This window comes from Pantherophis guttatus, chromosome 2, assembly GCF_059756535.1.
Source record: "Pantherophis guttatus breed Tessera chromosome 2, ASM5975653v1, whole genome shotgun sequence".
NCBI lineage: Eukaryota > Metazoa > Chordata > Lepidosauria > Squamata > Colubridae > Pantherophis > Pantherophis guttatus.
Window position 1 is genome coordinate 21,725,171 of NC_142064.1, and position 23,963 is coordinate 21,749,133.

Sequence of the window (23,963 nt, forward strand, 5' to 3'; positions counted from 1 at the left end):
GGAAAGGCTCAGGCTCAACCCATCCAAGACCGAGTGGCTGTGGTTTCCGACGTCCCGATATAGTCAGTTGACGCCATCGCTGACTATTGGGGGTGAATCGCTGGCCCCCATGGAGAGGGCTCGCAACTTGGGTGTCCTCCTGGATTCATGGCTGTCTTTAGAAGAGCACTTGATGGCCGTGACTGGGAGGATTTTTCATCAGGTTCGCCTGATTTGCCAGTTGAGTCCCTTTCTGGATCGGGACTCCCTACACATGCCCTCGTCACTTCCCGCCTGGACTACTGCAACACTCTCTACATGGGGCTCCCCTTGAGGAGCACCCGGAGGCTCCAACTGGCGCAGAGTGCGGCCGCACGGGTGGTTATGGGAGCAACATGGCGCTCCCATGTGACACCTCTCCTGCGCGAGCTGCACTAGCTCCCGGTGGTCTTCCGGGTGCGCTTCAAGGTTTTGGTTACCATCTTTAGAGCGCTTCATGGTTTAGGACCTGGTTATTTACGGGACCGCCTACTACCATAAGCAGCCTCCCACCGGCCGGTACGCTCTCATAGAGAGGGGCTCCTCCGGGTGCCGTCAGCTAAACAATGTCGACTGGTGGCCCCCAGGGGGAGGGCCTTCTCTGTGGGGGCACCCACTATCTGGAACGAGCTCCTCCCAGAGATACGGAGGATCCCGGATCTACGCACTTTCCGCCGTGCTCTTAAGATTCTCCTATTCCAGCAAGCCAGCCTGGCCTAATTTTCTCCCCTGTTTTAAAATTCTTTTACATCGAAATTTTAATTTGTTTTAAATTTTGGGATTTTTAATTGTCTTGGGCTAAATTATTTAATCTGGTTTTAATTATATCTTTTAACTTTTGTATCTATGTATTTTATTTTGTGCCTGTTCACCACCCTGAGTCCTTCGGGAGTAGGGCGGTACATAAATCTAATAAAAAAAAGAAAGAAAAAGAAATTGGGCTGCCCACTCCCTTGATCTTCAGTCCCCACCTTTCTTTACCTTCCCTTAACTGCCACATGCTGACCCTATGGTTGGCTTCAACTAGCATCCCTATTTAGTTTTCTAGACCTTTTCTTTCCCTATCTCCCCTTAGCCACTCCTTAAGGGCATCATACATGCAGGCATTTCTCGATTTACGACCATGGGGATGCTGCAAGGGTCAATACATGGGAAAATGGTTATAAGTCACTTTTTTCAGTGCTGTTGTAACTTCAGATGGTCACTAAGCAAATTGTTGTAAGTCAAGGACTACCTCTCTCTATATATACGACTTCAAGGATAACAAAAGAATGACAGAGAAATTACTGGAACCAGGGTGGCCTGGCTAAATATGCTGCACTTGAAACCAAGAACACAGAAGCTTCTTATCCTTACCTTCCCATAGCTGCTGCTGTCCTTGGCTTTTTTCCCAACATCCTATTGAAATATATATGGAACACACATATGTTTATTCAATTTTGTCTCAGAAGACTTTATAGAAAGATCTACAGCCCTAAGAATTTTAAACATAACTACCATTTTACAACTTACTTTCCATGTTGCAATTCGTAAAATCAAAATCTTTTTGACTACAAAGCAGTGGTGGGTTGCTATTGGTTCTACCTGGATCAGCAAACTGGTAGCAGCGGCGGCAGGAGGCTCCGCCCACCCGCGCCAGATGCTTCTGCGCATGTACAGAAGCATCTTGCGCACATGCACAAGCGCACACGAGTGAACCAGTAGCAATGGGTTTTGCAACCCACTATTGCTACAAAGTAATAAATTTAAAATATATATTGCAAAACAAAATTAATTGAGGGTATCAGCTGACGTTAAGATTTACTTTTGATTGTGTAGATTTTGTCTAAACATAGCAAAGCCATTGACTATATAGTTTGCAAATATGGCATATGTAAAAGTTCCTTACTATGCCAGAACACTTAATTATTTTGAGGGACTTGGACAGTATGAGCTGATTTTAAGGAAAACAAAATGTTCAGAAGATTAAGACTGGATACTGTCCTGCTGAATAAATCTGGTTAACTGGTAAATATTTAAATGCTAAGAAATATATTGTAAGTATTACATTACAAAATATGACAGCTGGAATCAAAACTAGAAGCAAAACATTAGCAATCTGAGATATGAAAATGATACCTCCTTGTTAACTGAAAGTACAAGACTTTAAAGAGTTCATTATGAAAGAAAAATGGAAAGTGAAAATCTGTATTAATGTATAAAGAGGACACATATAATGCCATCCTGGATATTTGGTGAATGTTACATGTGACTATAGAGAAGTTAAAGTGGTAGAAAAGTACTTGTGCTCAAGTACAGATAAGATGGACATTATGATGGAAAAACAAAGAGATTATTTATTCTACTGAAGAAAGCAGTGACAAACTTAAACAAGATCCTGAAGGAAAAAGGACATTTCAGTGATAGCAAAGATAAAAATACTTAAATTGACAACAGTTTTCAATGGTAATGTATCGTAAACGAGGACAAGGAGGAGTGAGAGAATTAAGATAAGGCCCTTGAATTATGGATTTGGAGATGATTATATATTATAAGAAGGACTAATGATCAAATCCTGGATCAAAAATTGACTCCTCCTTAAGGCAATAATTGGGCATTTAATTTCTGTATATGAAAACAAATAAAACTGCTTGGCAAATCTAAGAAAGTAGATGATGATAGATAACAAAGGAGGGATAAGAACAAGATCACAAGAATATTTGTAGAACTGGAACAGGTGAATTTGATAAGCATTTGAACAGAAGCTGCCAGGGATTGAGACTAATTTAATGGTACCCAATGACTAAATGATTAGCGAGCCAGTTTGGTTTTAGTGGTTAAGGTATCAGGTTAGAAACACAAGACTGTGATTTCTGGTTTCCATATACTGTACATAAAAGTCAACTGAATGACTTTGGTACAGGCCAACTCACCTCAGATGGTTGCTGTTGTTGGAAAAATAGGAGGAGGAAGGAGTATTAAGTATGTTCGCCATCTTGAGTTATCTATAAAAATAATAAAGGCAGGATTAAAAAAACTGAAATAAACTCATTTTGGCTTTAACTAAGATAAATTAAATCCCATTGGAGTTAATGGAATAAGCCAGAAGCAACTAGCATCTCCAAGCTTTCTATGAGATGCGCAACCCTATTCCACACAGGCTTAAACTGTAAAAAAAAAAATCTTACTCTATTCATTGAGATTTATTTCTAAATAATTGTACAATAATGGCAGCCATCTTTGTGGTTGGGCTTTGAATTTTGGAGTAAATCTATGCTTCTTGATTGATAAGGGTTTATATCAAGGAATTATACAAGAAGCGTTAAAAGTACAACGGTCAGCATATATTTAAGAACAGTTTTCTTACATGCAGTTAATTTAGTTAGAAATCTGAGCAAATCTAGTGTCAGCCTGGTTCACGATTAAAGATCAGACTGGATTTAAAAAAAAAAACCTAGAATTTAAACATTAGGGAAAATTGATGCAAGTGAAATTGTGTTTGAAAATTAGCAATGCTGTATTTTCATTTTTACTATGGAGTACAGTATTCTAGATTTCTTATCTTTCAAAATAAAACATCAGGATGTGCTGCACTACAATAAAAGCCAAAATGCTGAAATAAAAGACATTTAAATAAACTGAAATTATACTTCCTTTCGATTCCTTGCTTACAAAACTTACATGAATACAAACTAGCTTTACAGATTGTCACTATCTTCTCCAATGCATAATGTATCTATTTGTCAGAAATCAACAAAACCCCCATTATCTAAAGAAGAATGCTTTCACTTCAGGTTACCTAAAAAAAAAAAAAAAAAGAGGTTGGGACAAAAAGCACCTCCATTCTAAAAATCAGAATGCAATGGAAGCTTCAAGTCCGTCAGAACCGGGATCCGGCACAAACGTCAATGTGGCAGCAAAGCAAGGTACCAGGGCTAGAATAACCTTTCAGCTTTCGAGTTGTGAGAACCCGATGAACAGACTTTCCCAAGGTCTGTATCCTTCCCAAGAAGGATACATATTTTTACAAGAAAATATTTCTCTACGATAAGTATTTTTTACAAAAAAGTATCTAAAGATAAGGATTTTTATAAGGATTTTTTTTCTCTTCGATTCTCTTACACGGCACCAGGACTTTACAAAGAACCTATTTTTAAAAAAAAAAAAAAAGGCAAAAAGGTACAATATCTTTACAAAATTATCTCGGCCACGTTACTCATGTTGACAGTTCGCAGGAGTTCTCGAAGTCTTCGGCAGGTCAGACTTTTATCTGTACGCTCCGGCTTCCCTCCGGTTCTTGAGAAAGCGAGGCAGAGGCAGGAGAAAAGAAAGAGAAACTGCGAGGAAGGAGGAAGCCAGGGGCACAACGTCCCGACACGCGACGCGGGGCGGCCATCAGCTGTCGCGAACAGGCAGCGAGCTCCAGATACGGTCCAGCTGTTCTCCGCGCAGGGCTTTCTCGGAAGGCAGAAGCCAAGCGAGCGAAGCCGACGGCCGCGGCAAGCAAGAGCGAGAAGGGGGAGCTTGTTGGTGTTTGGCGCCGGTGGAGGGAGTCATTCCTCCAACTGCACTTCCGGTCGGCATTTTGTTCTGAGAGGGAGCGAGAGCGACACATTCACGCAGCCTCTTATTTTTTTTTCCCTCCCTCTTCCTTTCCTCCCTCCCCGGTACCGACTCACCGTAACCCAAGCGATCCCCTCCCTGCCCCGCCCCGACCGCGTCCACAGAAGGAGAGGCGGAGGCGGTGACGGCGACGGCGGCGGAAGAAGAGAAGGAACAAGCCGCGGCCGAGGAGATCCCCCTCCCCTCCGCTCGCTCCTTTCCTCCCTCCCCTCCCGGGGTTGGTCGCTCGGTGGGTGCGTGAGGTGTTTATCGAATCCGGTTCGGCCCGGCCTGTGTGGATGTTGGGGTGAATCAAGCTCGCTGGGAGGACGACGGCAAGGAGGAGAAGGAAGAAGAAAAATAAAAAGAGGAGGAGGAGGAGGAAGAAGAAGAAGAAGACGGTGGCGGCGGCGACTTCAGGGATTCGCTTCGGCCGCTCTCCTCCCCTCCTCGGCTCTACATGTTCGCTGCACTGAGGAGGAGACGGAAGAGGAGCCAGCCCCCCTCCCGGCCCGGATTATTGTTGTTATATTATCTCCCCTCCTCCTCCTCCCGCTCCGCGGCGGCCCAGTGGCGGATCCTCTGAGGAGGGAGGGGGGTGGATTTTTTTTTCCCTTCCTCCCCCCCACCGCTTGGTTTTCGGTTGGATTCAGACGACGCTTAGCTCAGGTAAAAGCCCCCGCTCGCGCTTTCCCGTCTCCGGGTTCCTTCTATTCGCTTCAAGATAAGCAGCGAGTTGGGCCTTCTTTCAGGCGAGGCGGCCCAGTCTGGAAGCAGAGCGGGGATTAGCCTTTTCGGCCGGTGTGGGAGAAAAGAGGGGGGGGGGGTTGAATAATGAGTGGCAGCCAGGGGTGTTTCACGTTTCTCTCCGCCTCCTCCTCTCGGGGTTTGGCGGATGAGAGTGGTTTCTGCCGAGCTGCTGGAGATGCCTAGGCCCGGAGGAGGGCGCAGGCCCAGCGGCCAGCGCTTTCACTCCAGCTCGGGGATGAGAGAGGCGAAGTGGTTTCACTGTGACAGGCCTCGGCGCCCGAGAGCAAAAGTGGGAGGAGGAAACAATACAGTTAAACAGCGACTGGGCACCGAACCTGTGCCATATTTACAACTTCGGGAGGAGGGGGGGGGGAGAGTGCGGAAAGGAAAGAGACGAACGTAATGGTCCTAGTCAGAATAGGGGAGAGACGGGCGCCCGTTTGTTTTCCGTTTGCAACAGTTGCATCTTTTATTTGTCTTAGTTTCAAATTTGTAGATGGATAGTTATGGTTAATATTGTGTACATCCCCTCAAATGCATAGATTTTCTTGAAAAGTAAAACTAGTTCCTACTGAATAATTTGCAGAACAGACAAATCCAGTTCATTGGGAGTCCATGGGTTGCGTAGTACTATTTATGTCATACTTTCTAGATACACAGTGAACACCTATTTTAGGTGCTTAAGGTCCTTAAGAGGAAAGAGTTATTTGTAAGAACAGGTATCCTATTTGAAAAAGGGTTATCTATGTAGCTACTTGACGTTTTAAAGGTCAGACCACTGTGAAATCATGCTATAGTAATTGAGTCTGCCGTTTTAAGTATGTTTATATGGGAATATGTTTTATTGAAGACAGTGATAAATACCTCTGAATACCCTGATTATTATTGGGATGAAAAATATTCTTACTTTCAAATGTATCTAGTTTGTGTAACTTTGAATCAGATATCAGAAAGTTAACAATCTTATAATACTCGCAAATGAAGAATGACTTTAGTAAAAACATTAGGATATTTTAGAAACCAAATAGATGCCTGTAATTTTTTCCAGTGTAATTCTAATTTCTCATATAGAAAAATCTATATTTTTCTGATATAGAGGTATGAGGAATTGTGATATTCAGCTAGTCTGATAGCTGTTTTTAAAACCAATTTAAATCCTAGGGTGGTTAAGACAAAGTGACATTTAATTGTGCTCAGTTCTTATTAAGTTGTAGATGTTCTAATTTTTTTGGGAAGTTAGTCTTACGTTTAATATTTCTCAGTAAAGTAACTTTTGTTAAGAAACTACAATTGTGCTTTTATGGCCTGATACATGTTTAAAAGGATGAAGTTAATATAGCTGTCACATAGGAGGCGTGTTTTTAATGCTGTAAATCCATGTAGTAGTCAGCAGTGTGTCCGTGATTTGTATTGGTCAGGCAGCAGTTTGAATTTTAAAAAGCCTGAAGATCCTGCTGAGCCCCAAACCCGGCCTCTCCCTCCCTCCCTGTAATCTGCCATTCCTGTCTTTGTGCTGCCTGGGCCTGTTAAACACTGTTTGCAATAGGGCCTCAGGCCTATATGCATGGGAGAGAAACCATTTTCAGTCTGAAAAAGTAGTTTTTTATTTTTGAACTTTATTATTTCAAGCATGAGCTACAAGTTGCTTTAAAATGCTCCTGTGTGGGGGAGGTTGAATCTGTGCTGTGTGTTTAACTGTTTATTTTAAGGTCTGAAATAGGTCTAATTTACAGAAAATGAGGGACTGTCCAGAGAATTATCAAATACAGTATTATTCATAATCAGAAAGTAACATGTGATGATTCCTCTGTTGTTTATATTAAATATGTGGGAATTTTGCTTAAATTGAAATGAGGTTTATTCTCATATCTTGTGTCTTCAATAAATTATTTTAATGTAAAATTTGCTCTTGAATCAGTTTTCTTATAGGTGTATGTGTTTTTCACTGTTTCTTTGTACTTCATTTAAATGTTTCATGTATTTGATAATATCCTTATGATAGACTCTGTATTAAAAAGAAATCAGTACATTCAATTTGAAGTGTTTCTAAGATGCCTGAACCATTATTTTGAAAATACATTGACATATTTTAATGTATATAATAAGAAACTATGGTGCCAAAACTGTTGCTCTCAAGCAGCTTAGAGAAAATTGCCAGGAAATTTCTTAAAATATAAAATAGAATGTGCTAGTCTAGTATTTCCAGTGTATAACCATTTTTATTAGGTTATAAGATAAGATACAAAATACAAAAGTAAATAAGAAGATGGAGGGGGGAGAGAAGGAGAGAGAAAAGTGAGGGGAAACTGGGAAAAAGAAAAAAAGAAACATTGACTTCCGACTCCCTCTATTGCAGTCAAAAAAAGCATTAACATCAAACCACAACTTTTTGTTTTTCCATAATAATATAAAGTAGCCATTCCTATAAAAACATAGCTATAGTCTAATATTTGATTAGAATGCCAATCTTCCCATAATTTTTGAGTATTTAAAAATGATGCACAATTTCAATTATTTGAGTTCTTAAATATTTTAAAAATAGGTGAATGGTGTATTGATATATAATAAATATTTATTACAATTTCATAATTCCAATTATAGTAATTTTAAATGAAAATATTGTCTTCCATTAAAATAAATGATAATGAGATAGCTAAAGATTGGATTCTTGACAGGAATTTAAGTAGATTATTATATCTGAGAGAGTTTGTTTATTTTGTAAACATTTGAAATAATTTTAGAAATAATCAGGAATGATTTAAAAATTAAGTGTTTGAGATTGTCTCAAGTGTAACTTTTACATGTCTATTGAACACAGCCATTTTTTTCAGTAAAATTTAAGAAACTGCTCAAAAATTATTCTAGGCATTCATTCTAACAATGGATCTACAGAAGGTGGCATTATGACTACAAACTTGCAATTGTTTATTTTGGTTGTGTGTGTGTGTGTAAATATATATGCACAAGTTGTATGCTCTTTTAATATGACAAAGGTAGCTTTTGTAGAACATGTCAATTTACTGAGAATGCAAGAAAATTATTTAGAAATTTTGCAGTGATGGTGAAAAAAGTGCCATATTTTATTATAAGAAGCCTTAATGTATTATAATTTTATAATTCTTAATGTTTCTATAAGATCAACAAAATTAATAAAAATGAGCAATATTCAGTATAGGAAGAAAGGAACTCTAAGCTATGTTTTCTGAAGAATGCCTTATGTCTGATAAAGATTCATGCATATTAAAAATCGTTTTTGCTTTTGACTACATAAATTCATTGTCTTATGAAAACAAATCTGATTTGTAACGGTGTAATTTGCTTCCATGTATTCCAAGCAGGACTGGAATGCTCTGTTTGTAGGACATTTTGTATCTATGTGTATAAACATACAAACACAAACTCAGTAGTAATGGCATGCTGTATTTGGTCCTGCAGTTATTTGTTCAACTATACCGAAAACTTTTGTTTAAAAATGGTAGTGATTAAATTTTGTTTGACTTTACTAAAGTTTTGTTACTAAAGTTTAAGAAGAATTATTAAATAAAACATTTTCTTTATCAGATTTACATGTATCAGATTTGCAGTTGTGTGTGCTTTTAAAGATGTAAATAGAATTGAAAATGTTATTTTTGCTTGATTGTCTCTCATAATTTACACCTACTTTCAAGTTTTTATTTTAAATCTTTTAAATGTATCTTTTAAGAACAATCACTTTTAAATGTATTTTTTAAGAACAATCAGCTGAGGTCTTTGAGCTTCTTTTGTAAAAATCACTTGCTGAATGTTAAGTTTTGCCAAACATATTTTTGTTAAGAAACAAAGAAGTTAGTTTTGAATGTTGGTGACATGTTTCAAATACTTGGGGATAGTTCTTTAGGCTAGGACATAATACACTATATTTCTCATAACAACCCAAGTAATATAACACTTACTCTGTATTTCTTATACTGTATTAGAGAAACCAAATAAGTCTCAGACAGGTTAAAAGTAATTGAGGCCAACTCTTATATGAATTATAATTAAGAATGTACATCAATTTGCATATGAGCTCATTCACTGAAAATATTTGCAAAACCTGCTCAGATAATCTGTACTTTATTTGTTTAAAGCTAGTTTTTTTACCTACAAGGATGGGAAATTAAAGATACATTATGGCTTCTCTCCTGGAGCATTCTGACTGAATGCTGAGCAGGGTGGAGCTCTTTTCAAAGAACCTTGAATATAAAATCCCAGATTGAACATAGCAAAATGCTTGCATTAGGAAATTGATGGAACATTCTCAATTTAGTTAGGTCTTTGATTATCTTTATGTACTTATGTGCTATTATAGGTGCCGTGGTAGCATGGTGGTCAGAATGCAGTATTGCAGGCTAACTGCCCATAGCCTGTTGGAGTTCAATCCTGATACGTTTTTAGTTAATTCAGCCTTCCATCCTTCCAAAGTTGGTAAAATGAAAACCCAGATTGTTGGGGGCAATGTACTGACATTGTAAATTGTTCAGAGTGCTGTAAAGCACTAAGGAGTGATATGTAAGTCTGTGCTATTGCTATTATGCCAGGTTATTGTAATTCTTTATTCTCAGCAAATTCTTGAGGTCTGATTTAAAAATACAGTACTCCTTATCTGAGAAGATTGTTTCATTGTGATGATATAATAGGTGAATCATTGGCCAATGTTTTATTATACTATATTTTGTTATAATGAATGGTCTTGATTAATTTTATATATACCACTTTTTGTTCAACCAGGCTCTAGCATAATATTCACTGTAATATAATACCAGGCAGAATTCAACAGTAATTATGTGCAGGTGAGATTTATTCCATTTTCTTTCTCTTTTGCGTACTGTTCTACATTGGTTTATACCAAGATTGCAAGTTTAAAAGCCTAAACTGACTTGTGGCCTATCTTTTATTAACTTGTAGTATCAGTAACCTTCTGTTTGCAATTATTGCTACATGTAATACTGATCATTGAACAGTAAAAAGATTTGATTTGAAGTTGTTTGTCAATTTGAAAAGAAAGCTTTTGAATGGTCTTGCTATGAAAATAATACAGATTTTTCTTATATGTTTTTTAGGGAACACTTGCATTCTACATACTAAAAAAGTTAAAGATGTATTCTTATATATCCTTAGCTCTGCATAAATTTTAGAACTTCTTAATTCTAGAACTCAACACTACACGTTAACTCTGAAGTATTATTAAATAAATATCCTCTGGACATTACTATGGTTGATTTCATAGTCAGCCAGGTGTACAGATTGCATTTGGCATTTTTATCTACCTATAAACCTATAGATATTCTTTGATTGCACCCAAGGTGTCTATTGCTCTTGGTGCTATCTTTGCTTTCTTTTGCCATAGTTCTTTTATTTGCAGGTCTTTGTATTTTATTTTTAGTTGTTTCTTTTCTATTCTGCTGTCTCCAGCTATTGCAACATCCACTATCACTATTAATATCGTTCATTGTTGAGTCAGTCATATGTTTGGACTGGATTTGGCATTTTTATTCACCTATTGAGTCCTTTTCAAGGACCTCAGTTAGGCAGATATGGGGTGTTAAAGGTATCATCACAGGATGTAAACGGTTGCAAGTAAAGCTGCCTTTTATAGTTAATTGATGATGATTTTATCAATGCTGATGGTGTTCAAGTGATGCTCAGAATGTTTTGGAGTTGTGCCCAAGGTGCTTATTAAATATATTACTATCGATACTATCTTTGCTTTTTTTTCTTTTTGCCCCAGTTCTACTAATTTGCAGGTGTTTTGCAGGACAGTTGTAAGTCTCTAGAGTATTATTTGGGAAATGCCTTCTGTTTGGATTTTAAAATCCTGTACAATTACAATTATCATTTTCTATTTGTCTCTCTTGTGGTCCCATCAATTTTTTGCTTGCAGATCTTGCTACTTTGTCATGTTGTTGTTTGTAGTCAGTCTGTCTGTTAATCTTGTAGTAGCTAACTACGATAGGTAGTCCACTGTTTCTTCAGCTTCTTTGCACAGATATTTGCTGTCTGTTGTTGTGTTCTCAATTCTGCCTTTCTTGCAGAGTTTTTTTTTTTTAAAAAAAACTTGGTCATGTGCAGCCAGAATTAGCTTCTCTCTTTGTTTCTTCAATTTACTACTCTTAGCCATTGTCAGGTCTTGTTAACTGCTTTGCCTGCTTTTTAAAAATGTATTGGTCACATACGTTATTTTATTTTCTGTCCTTCATTAGGCCTTTCTTATAGACCAGTCTGGTCCCTCCAATACTCAGTAAGCCTTCATGTTATGCTGACTTGTATCTTCGGACAATCATTTGTCTAAAATGATATAGGACAGTGATGGCTAACCTTTTTGCCATTGCGTGCCAGGAAGGAGGGGGTGGGGGAGGTTCATGCGCGCACCCACACCCATATTTCTATGCGCCCTGCCCCGCGCATGCGTGCATGACCCCCTTCCCCCCGCTCCTGCCACGCGATGATGGCTCAGTAGGCCCGTTTTTCTTTCTCACCTGGCTCCAGATCCTCTCTATGCATCTGGGGAGTGCAAAAACAGCCTTCCCCACCCCCTTGGAGGCCCGAAATGGCCCATTTTCCAACTTTCGGTTGGACAGGAAATGACATTTTTTGCTGTTCCCAGCCTCCAGAGACTCCTAGAGAGGCTCTGGAGGCTGGGGACAGCAAAAAAATGTCACTTTCTGTCCAACCGAAAGTTGGAAAACGGGCCGTTTCTGGCCTCCGAGGGGGTGGGGAAAGCTGTTTTCACCCTCCCCAGATGCATAGAGAGGATCTGGAGCCAGGTGAGAAAGAAAAATGGGCTTTCCCCACCCCTACCCCCCCCCGGCCCTCTGGAGGAAGGAAACAGCCTGTTTCCCTACTTCTGGTGGGCCCAGAAGGCCCGAAAATCAGCTGGCCAGTGCGCGCCTGCACGCCGGAGCTGAGCTGACGTGTCAGGCGACATGGCTCTGGTGCCACAGGTTCGCCATCATGGGTATAGGGTTTTCTGCCTGAGCAGGGGGTTGGACTAGAAGATCTCCAAGGTCTCTTCCAACTCTGCTATTGTCCTTCAGATAGTCTTCCTATATCCTTTTTTTCTTTGACTGTTCGGTTTACTTGGCAACATTCCACACCTGCTTACAGGTAGTCCTTGACTTATAACAGTTCATTTAATGAGCATTGGCATTGAAAAAAAAGATGAATGACCATTTTTCACATTTACGTCCATTGCTGCATCCCCATGATCACATGATCAAAATTCAGATGCTTAGCAACTGACTCATATTTATGATGGTTGCAGTGTCCAGGGTCATGTGATTATCTTTTGTAACCTTCTGACAAGCAAAGTCAATGAAGAAGCCAGATTCACTTAACAAACATGTTATTAATTTAACAACTGCAGTGATTCACTTAACAACTGTGGCAAGAAAGGTCGTAAAATGGGGCAAACTCACTTAACATCAGTCTCATTTAGCAACAAATTTTGGGCTCATTTATGGTCGTAAGTTGAGGACCACCTATATCTGCACATGCATCTTGTATAATTCAGTTTTACAATTAATCTAGAGCCAGGAATAGCTTATTATTTTAAAATTAAAATAATAAGTAAAAAGTAAAAGCATAAAGAAGTTGCAGGATAAAGTTAACATGCTGTGCCATTTTGTTTCATTCTGGGGCAGCTTCTGTAACGATGGTTGAAATTTTGCTTCTGACACTCAAATTTGAACATACTATGTATATATTATTGTTATGGTCTGTAGTAATCCAAAATAAGGTTTTAGATCATCGCCCTAGAATAAAATATATTCAATTTTAAACAGGTAGAATTAGTATCCTTTACAGTTAAGAAGCTTGCACGGTGATTGTACAGATTCTGGTGACAAAGTCAGAAACCATGTCTTGGTCTCATAAACAACAAACATAGAAAACATAGAAAACTACAGATTATAAACATGAGATACATCCACCCTAATTGATAGTTGAATAATATATACAGGAATAATTAAAGTATAAGTAGACTGGTGCTCTTACAATAAAAGTGGCAGAATAGTCATATGCATCCCATTGACTCTGCCCCTTATGCTTCACATTCAATGATAAGAATAATATATTTTCCTAGTTCAAAATGAACTAGAGTAATCTTTCCTGATTTTCCTGAATAATGTTGAACAAGGAATAGGCATGGAGTGGAGAACTACAGTATGAATTACACATAAGTAACTTGTAAATATAGTCATATCAAGTCATTAGCAGTTGTCTCCATGAACATCTGAATTTTCTTTACACTATAATTAGTAGTGATTGGCCAGCATGCAATTTAAAAAAGATCAGGTCCTTATGCTACCAAATAAAGGCACAGATCTCTCTCTCTCTCTCTCTCTCCCCCCTTCACCTTGATGCAGGAGAGAAGCAGAGTGAATAAAACTTGAAACTTCAAGAAGTTTCATCTGCCAGCAGCCAGTTGTGTTTCCTGTTTTCCTCTTTCTTTCTTAGCTAGTATTAAGTTAGGAAGCCATTGAATTAGCACCCACCATTGTATGTTATGCAGAGATGATTCTGAATATTATGAGCAGTGACATGTAGAACATAGGCTCCTTTACCTGGCTTTGAGCATACTTTGAAGGCATAATAGAACTAGATAATGTTGCATCCCAGGGATGGGTTCTAAATTTTTTTACTACCGGTTCTGTGGGCGTGACTTATTTTGTGGGCGTGGCTTGGTGGGGGTAATGTGACAGTGGGCGTGGCCAACTTTTTTTTTAACTTTTAAAAGCATTTTTTTCTACAACCTTAAGGCGTTTCAGAAAAAAATGCTTTTAAAAGCCTCTGATGATCAAGCAACTCAGCTGGGATTGCCAGAGGCTTTTAAAAGCATTTTCCCCCTACAACCTCTTCAGCTGAAGAGGTTGTAGAAAAAATGCTTTTAAAAGCCTCTGACGATCCCAGCTGAGCCGTGCAATCATCAGAGGCTTTTTAAAAAAACTTTTAAATCCATTTTTTCGGCCGAAGAGGTTGAAAAGTTTTTTTTAAAAAAGCATCTGATGAGGTGGGTGGGGTAACTGGTGCAAACCGGGAGCAACCCACCACTGTTGCATCCTCAACTCAATATCTTGAGTGCATAATAGACATTTGAAAAAATAGGTTTACGCTGAGATAGCCATAATATAAGGGAACATTATGTTATGACTTTCCTGTTCACCAAAAGAAATTTAAAAAGGGTAGAAGAATATAATGTTAATATGATACCTAAAACAAAAAGTGGAAAAATAACTGTCTTTCCAAGGACTATCAGTTAAAAATGCTGTGTATAATTACAATTTATGCACTTTGATGGATCGATTTGGAACCTGTAGAGTAATACATGGCTAGGTAGCAGATAAGATTACTATGTTTCTGTTTGCTGTGACGTGCATCTGCCAAGAATGCTAATATTGGCAGTGTGAAGAAAAAAGTTGAAATATTTCTAAGGAAGTACTTGTGTGTGCATTGTGTGATCACTTGTTCTCATAACTCAGAATGGAGGTTAGTCGGCAGCTTGTACCTGCAAATAAATTTTTGGGAAAAAAAGTTTCAATAAGTCCTTGATTTTTTATTTCTCCTAATTCTCTAATTTATTTCTTCTCTTAATTGTTGTATTCTGTTAAGATCAGATTTTAGCTTATATGATATTGTACTACTGAAAATTAGTTTCTATGAATTATATATAGATAATTTTAAACTTCTGTTTGATTTTTGTGTAATACAAAATAATTATGTTTCAAGATACTGAGGTGCAAAAGTATTGTGCTTGAGTTTTCTCCTATAACATAGCTCCATATTCCTATTTATACACAATTTTTAAAACTCAGCAGGTAATAGTTGGGATACCACTCAAATACGGATAGGCAGGTGGCTTCAGCATGGAATTTGCCTGCATAATTGCATATCTTTGATTATTTCTGCTGTATGTGACTGCACATTTCACCTTGGATTTTAAAGCTGTTCTGTGATTTTAAATGTTGGACTCATTGCTGCTGCTATTATATCGCAGGAATACAATTACAATTCAAAGCAGTTGATTTAATTCTGCAGTGTTTTTGTCCTTTCAGCAATAAGTGCTATTTTCAGTTTGTTAAAGCAAGATTCATGCAATTTAAGAACAGACCAATTCTGTTGACCTTTAGCTTTAGAATTCTTTCTGGGTACCATCTTAAGTTTAATAAAGTTATTATCTTTTCCTGAAGAATATCAGTAAAATGAGTGGTTCTGCTTGGAGAGTTATGGTGTTGCTTGTAATCTGTTTTTGTGGAGATACAAGGAACTGCTTGCAAAAAGAAAAGAAAAGTTCTATGATTTACTTGTACAGTATTATACCCATTATAGTTGCCAAACTAACTTGAAGTTAAATGAAGGTTTATTTCAAATAAATTCTCAAGTAAATTAGTCAACATAATAGTTCTCTAACCTAGCTACGATATTTAGTTTGTAGTAAACATCAGAGAAAAAACAAGACAATTATTGGTATCAGAATTATTTCTTCCATCTCTTTATTTTTTTCCTTCTTCCAGTGGTTTCTTAGATAAAATTGTGTTTTGTCTATTTTAACATTTTTTATTTTTTAATTTTATTTCAAATTTATATACCGCACCTTCTCCCAAGGGACTCAGGGCGGTGTACAGCCAGATAAAAACATACAATACAAACATTAAAAACAATTAAAAGGATATATATTAATTTGGCCCCAATTTAAAATAACAAACCAATTAAAAATATTTTAAAAATATGTTAAAAAATATGTTAAGCCAGCCTGGCTTGCTGAAAAAAGAAAGTTTTAAGGGCACGGGGGAAGACACCGAGGTCTTGGATTCTCCTTATCTCTGGGGGCAGTTGATTCCAGAGGATAGGTGCCCCCACAGAGAAGGCCCTCCCCCTGGGAGTCACCAACCTACATTGTTTGGCTGATGGCACCTGAGGAGGCCCTCTCTGTGGGAGCGCACAGGTCGGTGGGAGGTCATCGGTAGCAGCAGGCGGTCTCGAAGATAACTAGGTCCTATGACATGGAGCGCTTTAAAGGTGGTAACCAACACCTTGAAGCGCACCCGGAAGACCACTGGGAGCCAGTGCAGCTCACGCAGGAGCGGTGTTATGTGGGAGCACCAGGCGGCTCCTGTGATTACCTGCGCGGCCGCATTCTGGACCAGTTGGAGCCTCCGGGTGCTCCTCAAGGGGAGCCCCATATAGAGAGCGTTGCAGTAGTCCAGGCGCGAGGTGACGAGGGCGTGGGTGACTGTGCACAGGGAATCCCGATCAAGAAAGGGCCGCAACTGGTGGATCAGGCGAACCTGACAGAAGGTCCCCCTGGCTACAGCCATCAGATGTTCCTCCAAGGACGGCTGGGTATCCTGGAGGACTCCCAGATTGTGCACTCTCTCCGCGGGGGCCAAAGACTCGCCCCTGATAGTCAGTGATGGAGTCAACTGACTATATTGGGATGCTGGGAACCACAGCCACTCAGTCTTGGAAGGGTTGAGCTTGAGCCTGTTCCTCCCCATCCAGATCCGCACAGCCTCCAGGCACTGGGACATCACTTCAAGGGCATCGTTGGGGTGGCCTGGGGTGGAGATGTACAGCTGGGTGTCATCAGCGTACTGATGGTACTTCACCCCAAAGCCACGGATGATCTCACCCAGCGGCTTCACATAAATGTTGAACAGAAGAGGCGAGAGGACCAACCCCTGAGGCACTCCACAAATGAGAAGCCTGGAGGTCTACCTCTGCCCCCCTGTCAACATGAACTGTGACTGGTCTGAGAGAAAGGAGGAGAACCACCGTAATACGGTGCCCCCCATCCCCAACTCCTCCAACCGGTGCAGCATGATACCATGGTTGATGGTATCAAGAGCTGCTGAGAGATCTAACAGGGCTAGGACAGAGGAGCAACCCTTGTCCCGTGCCCTCCAGAGATCATCTACCAACGTGACCAATGCCATTTCCGTGCTGTGCCCAGGCCTGAAACCCGACTGGAACGGATCTAGATAAGACGTTTCCTCCAGGAATTGTGGAAACTGTCGCGCGACCACACTCTCAACAACCTTCGCCACAAAGTGAAGGTTGGAGACAGGACGGTAGTTGGCTAATACTGCCGGGTCCAGGGAAGGCTTCTTGAGGAGAGGCCTCACCACCACCTCTTTCAAGGCAGTGGGGAAGTAACCCTCACTCAATGAGGCATTGATAATTCCCTGGAGCCAGCCTTGTGTAACCTCCCGGGAAGCCAGTACTAACCAGGAGGGACACGGGTCCAGTAAACATGTGGCCGCACTAAGTCTCCCAAGAATCCTGTCCACGTCATCAGGAGTCACAGAGTCAAACTCTTCCCAGAGAACGTTCTCAGGACTGTTCCTCATCACCCTGCCCGAATCTACCCAGTCAGAGTCCAAATCCCCCCGGATCTGAGCAATTTTGTCATACAGGTATTGTCTGAAATCCTCAGCCCTGCTTTTTCATTAATATTCTCATATTTGAGCATGGTTAGTGTATGAAAATGGATTATCTGTTCCTTTAGCTGGGGATCTGTTGAAGTTTATGTTGCAAATTGAATCATATATCAGATTTTGAGTCATAAGGAATGAGTATAAATGCTGATTCTGAGAAAAGGAATGTAAACATTTTTAAGATTCAGATTCAGTTTGTTTGTGCTTACTTTGAAAAAAAGCCATAATTAGAGTTTCCAGGAAAGTTTTCACAGACTTGTAGTAAGTATCTGAGACATAGAACTTATAGATTAAGCATGCTTTATCTGTGATCTAACATTATTTCATTTCCCTCATCCTATAATTTAATAGTTTGTGAGTTTAGAGAATTTGAGTTGACAGTTTTTCAAATGAGTCTCCTCCACATATCTGTTTTTGAATGCATCCTCTTTATTTTAATATAGTGTATTACTCTCTTTGGTTACTGCTGCTTACATAGTTGTTCAAGTTGTTCAATTCTTTGCTACCGCTATCTGATAGAGATACTAAGATGAAATGTGCAGTTGTTTGTTTGCCAAATATGGACTCTGCTACTGTAACTCCTTTCAAAATGTGTTCTTTAGCAAAGAATCTATGCAGATTGAAGCTCAAAAATTCACTAAGTGTCAAATCTTATTAAAAAATCTACAAAGCAGGTTGATATTTATAGAGAGTCTTATTTTAATAACATGGATGTGATAAGATTTGAACTTGAGAGAGATATTGATAGTTCTGAAATTGCACTACATAAAAAAAGAATAGCAGTTTGTAATACAACTAAGGTAAAACAAAAATTTATACTATGTGGAACTGTGGAAAGGGAATACTATAGATACCTGGACCCTCTTTGGGAAGAGTGATCCAGAGTTTCATCTCCAGGGCCACACAGAGGAATTTTTGAAGCATTCAGAACCGTGATGGTGAACCTATGGCACGCGTGCCAGAAGTAGCACATAGCACCCTCTCTGATGGTGCTCCAGTTCAGCTCTGTTGCGCATATGTGTGCGCCTCCCGCAGGCCAGCTGGTCTTCGGATCTGCCATGCATGCATGGGGGGGGGCAGGGCACATGTGCAGGGGCTGTGCACACATTGCATTTTGGGGGTTCGCGCATACGCAATCTCGTTGGCACACACGCTCCTTGGGCATTTGGTCCGGAAAAGGTGAGCCATCACTAATTTAGAGGATAACATCGCTTGGATTTGTTTGCAGTTGGATTCCAAGCATGGTGCAAGTCCTGTGGAGATGGCCAGGGAACAAACTTAATAAATTATCTGAGAACGGTTTGATTCTGTTAGATCTAAGAAAGTGGACAGGGTCCTGTGGAATTCGAATGCTGTCACCTGCATATTAGATCCATGCCACTCGTGACTGGTTAAAGCCACCTGAGAGGTATCGTGGGTGGGTCCATGCATTGGTGAATTCATTCTTGTCAGAGGGAGTGTTTCTGGCTCCTTTTAAAGAGGCACTCCTCTATATAAGAAACCATTGCTGGATCTTGTTGCACAATTTTTGTCCAGTCTCTCTCCTTCTCTTTTTACACAAGGTCAGGAAAGTGGTGGTGTTGCAACTCCAGAGGATCCTGAGGGAAACAGATTATCTAGATCATTTTCAGTCAGTTTTCAGGACCAGATATGGTAGCACTTATGGATGATCTGTGGCAGGAACTGCATGGAGGTGATATATCTATTCTTGCTCTCCTTGACCTCTCAGCGACTTTTGATACCATCGACCATGGTGAGAGTGCCCCCTGCCTAGCTGCAATAACCAATGTAAATGGCCAAGTTGTTTTTGTTTTTTTTTTACTCTTTTGAAGTTTATAATCTTATTATTCTATAATTTAAAATTTCAAAATCCTAACTTAATTTAAGGTTAATGTTTATATGTTGTTCTATTTATTGATTATGTTATATTATACACCACCTAGAACATTTCTTTGAGGGAGATTAGCAGTTTAGAAATCTGAAGTATATATACATTTTATTATTGGTTTAGTACATTCACATACACCCCCCTAAAGTATATGCTGAAATTTAATTCATAATCCAGAATCTTTGGAACTGGAGCTGCATACAGGAGGAAGCAATAAATACATATTTTTCCCTGTTAAACGGATTGTTCTTAGATAAATTGCTGTTGCTGCTATAGTAGCTGCATTTATCAGAATTCTAAATTCACTAGAGTGGGTAGTTATATTAAATCTAATAAATAATGATAATTGCCATATTTGGGCAGACCATCATTATTACTAATATTCTGAAATGTGTCAGGATTTTGATTCTCTTAATCTTTTAGAGTTGCATTTATATTCCTATACCCAGCTATGAGTAAACTAATGTTCTACAGGAAATCTGGAGTACAAGTCTCAATGCCCAGCCAGTGGCCAAGTTTTTAACAGACTGATCGCTTCATAAATTTTCTGGCCACTTAGTTGCCAGAATTCTCACCTTAGATGGTGCAGTTACCTGTCTTAACTATTCTGATGCAGTGCTGTGTAATATAAAATCCCAATGGTACTGTCTTCTGTTACTAGGTGAACTCAAAACTGTTATTGTTAAAACTGTTAAATCTAAATTATTGATTTCACTGAATGGCTAGTGGGGATGTCTCTGTGCTACTTCTGAAGTTTGAAAGTGACAAGTCACTGAATATAGGGAGAAGTAGGAGATTAGTATTATCCTCATATCTCATTAAACCATTATGGCTCTCAAGAAGCAGGACTACATAACCTTTGTGCTCATCCAGCAGAGTTTATATCAATTTGTTGGCTTTCCTCTAGTATAGTCAATTAACATATTTGAACTTGCTTATGAAGTAGAATAAAAATTATACATAAGATGAACTAGTTTATTGCTATTGCTATATAAATATTGCTAGCTGAAGGTAATATAACAAATTATAATGAACTAAGTATAGCAGAGAAAGTTAATAAATAATATAACATTATCAAGTTTTTGAACTATTGTAAGCAAAAAATTGTAAGAATTTATTTTACAATTTAGTTTCATTGTATTTCTCCAGTGTGGTTGTGGCATCGGCCAGACATGGGTTGTTACAGTCAGATCTGCCTAGAGACTGAGTCATAGTTTTTCGGCTACGCCCCTTGCTCCTTCCACTCAGGTCCAGTTTCGACTTGGTCGGCCTGAGAGAAACATCCCTTGGCAGATTTGGCTATTTCAGCCCATTTCTGTTAAGATGTATTTTTCTATCACATTTTAAAATGAAGTTTCTACAAGACAGTGACCATGATAAGATCATTAAAAAGTAGAATGTAAAATATTGTCAAATAAAATAGCAGCATAAAATGCTTGTAAAACTTTAAAAGCAAATGCTAGAATTATTCATTTAAAAAATTGACTGAGACATGAGGTATTTAGGCTCCTTTTAAATTGACTGGTGAGGTATTTCGTAAAGATGGGGCCATGCAAAAATATTATGCTTTTTAACTATCATCCTATTTCATCTTATTTGTGTTTATTAGGCCAAGCTATATTTCCCATTCAAGAATCTGGGCAATTAGTTCAGAAATGGCAAATTTTCAAATATCCTAATCTCATCCTTATTTAAAGTTTTGAAGGTAGTCATCAATACGTGCCAGCTGCCTGCAATTACTGCAAGTTCAAATCTCACCAGGCTCAAGGTTGACTCAGCCTTCCATCCTTCCGAGGTAGGTAAAATGAGGACCCGGATTGTGGGGGCAATAAGATGACTTTGTATATAAAAAAAAAGAACACCGCTTAGGGGGGGCTGAAAGCCCTACTAAGCAGATATATACAAAAAAAAAAAGTATGAAGGCTATTGCTTAATGCATTGTAAGCCACCCTGAGTGTCCGGAGAAGGGCGGCATATAAATTGAACCAACCAATCAATCAATCAATAATAAATAAATACATTATACTGAATCTAGACATTACATTTGTAAATTTAATTAATTAAAATAGTTTAGTCATCTATATATATAAAGATAAAAGCGAAAACCACTCATGCGTTAATCATGAAATCTCCAGAATTGTAAACCCTACAAACTTGAAATTTACCACGTATGTTCCTTTTGGCTTCTAGGCCAAAAGAAAGGATTTTTTGAAATGACCATCAGAGCATTAGTATTTCCTATATTATTATAACACGCTCTGATGCTAATTAGGTAGACGTTTACTCCCCCTCCCAACTTGAAAATAACTGGAGAGAATGGGATAGCATAGGACAGACTTCTGTGGGGCGAGCCTCATGGAGAGAAGGGGCTAGAAAGCCTGAGGGAAAGAAGGGGATAGGATAGGAGATGTTTCTGTGGGGCAAGGCTGAGGGAGAGAAGGGGAGAGGAAAGGCTGATCATAACTACTCATTAATTTTCAAACTCTTTAAGTGTCGATTTATCAAGCCTGATCACATAGTTTCGTAGCGGAGCACGGGTGTTCAGCTAGTATTGCTATATGTTATTTATTTGCTATATGCTATATGTTATTGTTATTTGTAAAATTGTTCTTCAATCACTACCTGAAGCAACTGTGTGGGGGCAAAATGAAAGATTATAATGACATTTTCCACTTCAGATTTTTTGTGGCTTGCTAAGCTCTCTCCCAGTGTTTTCCTCTGAGACCTTTTTGTATTATTTGATAATATCTATTTGAAGAATGTATCTGTATCTATTTGAAGAATTGAAAGAAATTTGTGGAAAAATTATCAGATTCTTGTAGAATAATAAATAAAATGCTTAAGTTATTAACTGAAAAATTTTATTTTTTCCCAAAATGATACCTAAAATGGTAACAGAGCTTTTTTTAAAATCCTAGGGTCATTGCAGTTCCTATATTGATGATAAGCAGTTTTTATAACAGTAAGATAGTTGACCAGCAGTGGTGTTTGTGGTGACTTCATCCCTCTTTGCCATGGCAGAACCAGAATCATACCTTCAGGACTGTTCTTAGGACAAATAATAAGGGTGCTAATGAGTCACTCTGAAAGATATCTCTGTTAATGTTAACACACCCATATTTTTCACTTCCAACCAGTAGTTCTGCCTTCCACACATTTTTTTCCTATAACCATTTTAATGCTTTATTAACACTAGTTCTTTCCAAACATTTGATGATCCAACTATGTGGTAATGAATTAAATGCCTTTTTATAATCAATCCAGACCAGGGGTGTCAAACTCAATTTCATTGAGGGCTGTATCAGGGCTGTTGTTGACCTTGGCGGGCTGGGTAGGCATGGCCGACTGGGTGGGTGTGGCCAACTGGGTGGGTGTGGCCAGCTTGACACCACTTCCCAAACTGCTGGCATCTTTCCATTTCGTATTGAGTAGATTGGGATGAAGCTATGTTGGCCTGATGTTTTCTCTTTGCAGTGGGTAGACCAGGACAGTTCCATAGGCCAGATCTGACCACACCATGGGCTGGATGCGGCCCACAGGCCTTGAGTTTGACACCCCTGATCCAGACCATATATAAAATTGGTTTTTTGGATTTTGCAATTCTTCAAAATTATTTTATCAATCAGAAGTTGATCTTGTGTACCTCTGTTTTACCTTTTATTTTCTTTCTGTTCTACTGGAATGGTGTTACTTTCTTCTAAATAATCTTGGATGTTGTCTGCTATTATTCCTGTGAGTATATTAAACATTGTAGGCAAGCATGTTATTGGACTGTAGTTTTCTGATTTTGTTTTTCATTGTTAGTAACCAGTTGCTGATTTCTCTAGTATGCATTCATTAAGCTGTGTACTATAATTGATGTAAGACAATCAGAATTGGAGCCAGAATTCATGCAGTTGATAATTTCCAGCAGATATCCAGTTTTTAACCCCTTTCAATTTTTAACTATCTCTGCTGTTATTATTAATTTTTCCATTTGATTTTTACTAAATTCAACTTCGGATTCTTTTAGCCATCCAGCATTTTTATTATATTTTATTTTTATTTGAGTTTCTGATAGATCTTTCCAAAAAAAATTGTTTCTTTTTGTTTAGTTTTCCATTTTCAGAGTTTGTATTGTCATTAATACTTTGGTAGAATTGCCTCTGGTATGATTGAAATAGCTGATTTTGCCTTAATTGGAGGATTTGTGTCTCATAATGTTCATTTATTCCAGCTATTGCTTGCATTATTTATTGCTTTATGATTCTAAAGCTTCTTTAAATTGTCTGTTG

The 23,963-nt window shown here is 38.7% G+C and overlaps 1 protein-coding gene across 5 annotated transcripts in view; it reads left to right on the forward strand.

The window, feature by feature from the left end:
* The first annotated feature begins 3,879 nt into the window (after positions 1-3,879).
* The window catches only part of NIPBL (NIPBL cohesin loading factor), a 162,790-nt gene continuing 142,706 nt past the window's right edge, over positions 3,880-23,963 (forward strand). For 2 of the 5 annotated variants that reach the window (XM_034442384.3, XM_034442383.3), the window contains exon 1: positions 3,880-5,268. The gene's annotated coding sequence lies outside the window, so the exon portion shown is untranslated. The remainder of the gene's footprint in view (positions 5,269-23,963) is intronic. The other 3 variants (XM_060690708.2, XM_087888224.1, XM_034442385.3) reach the window with 2 other exon arrangements.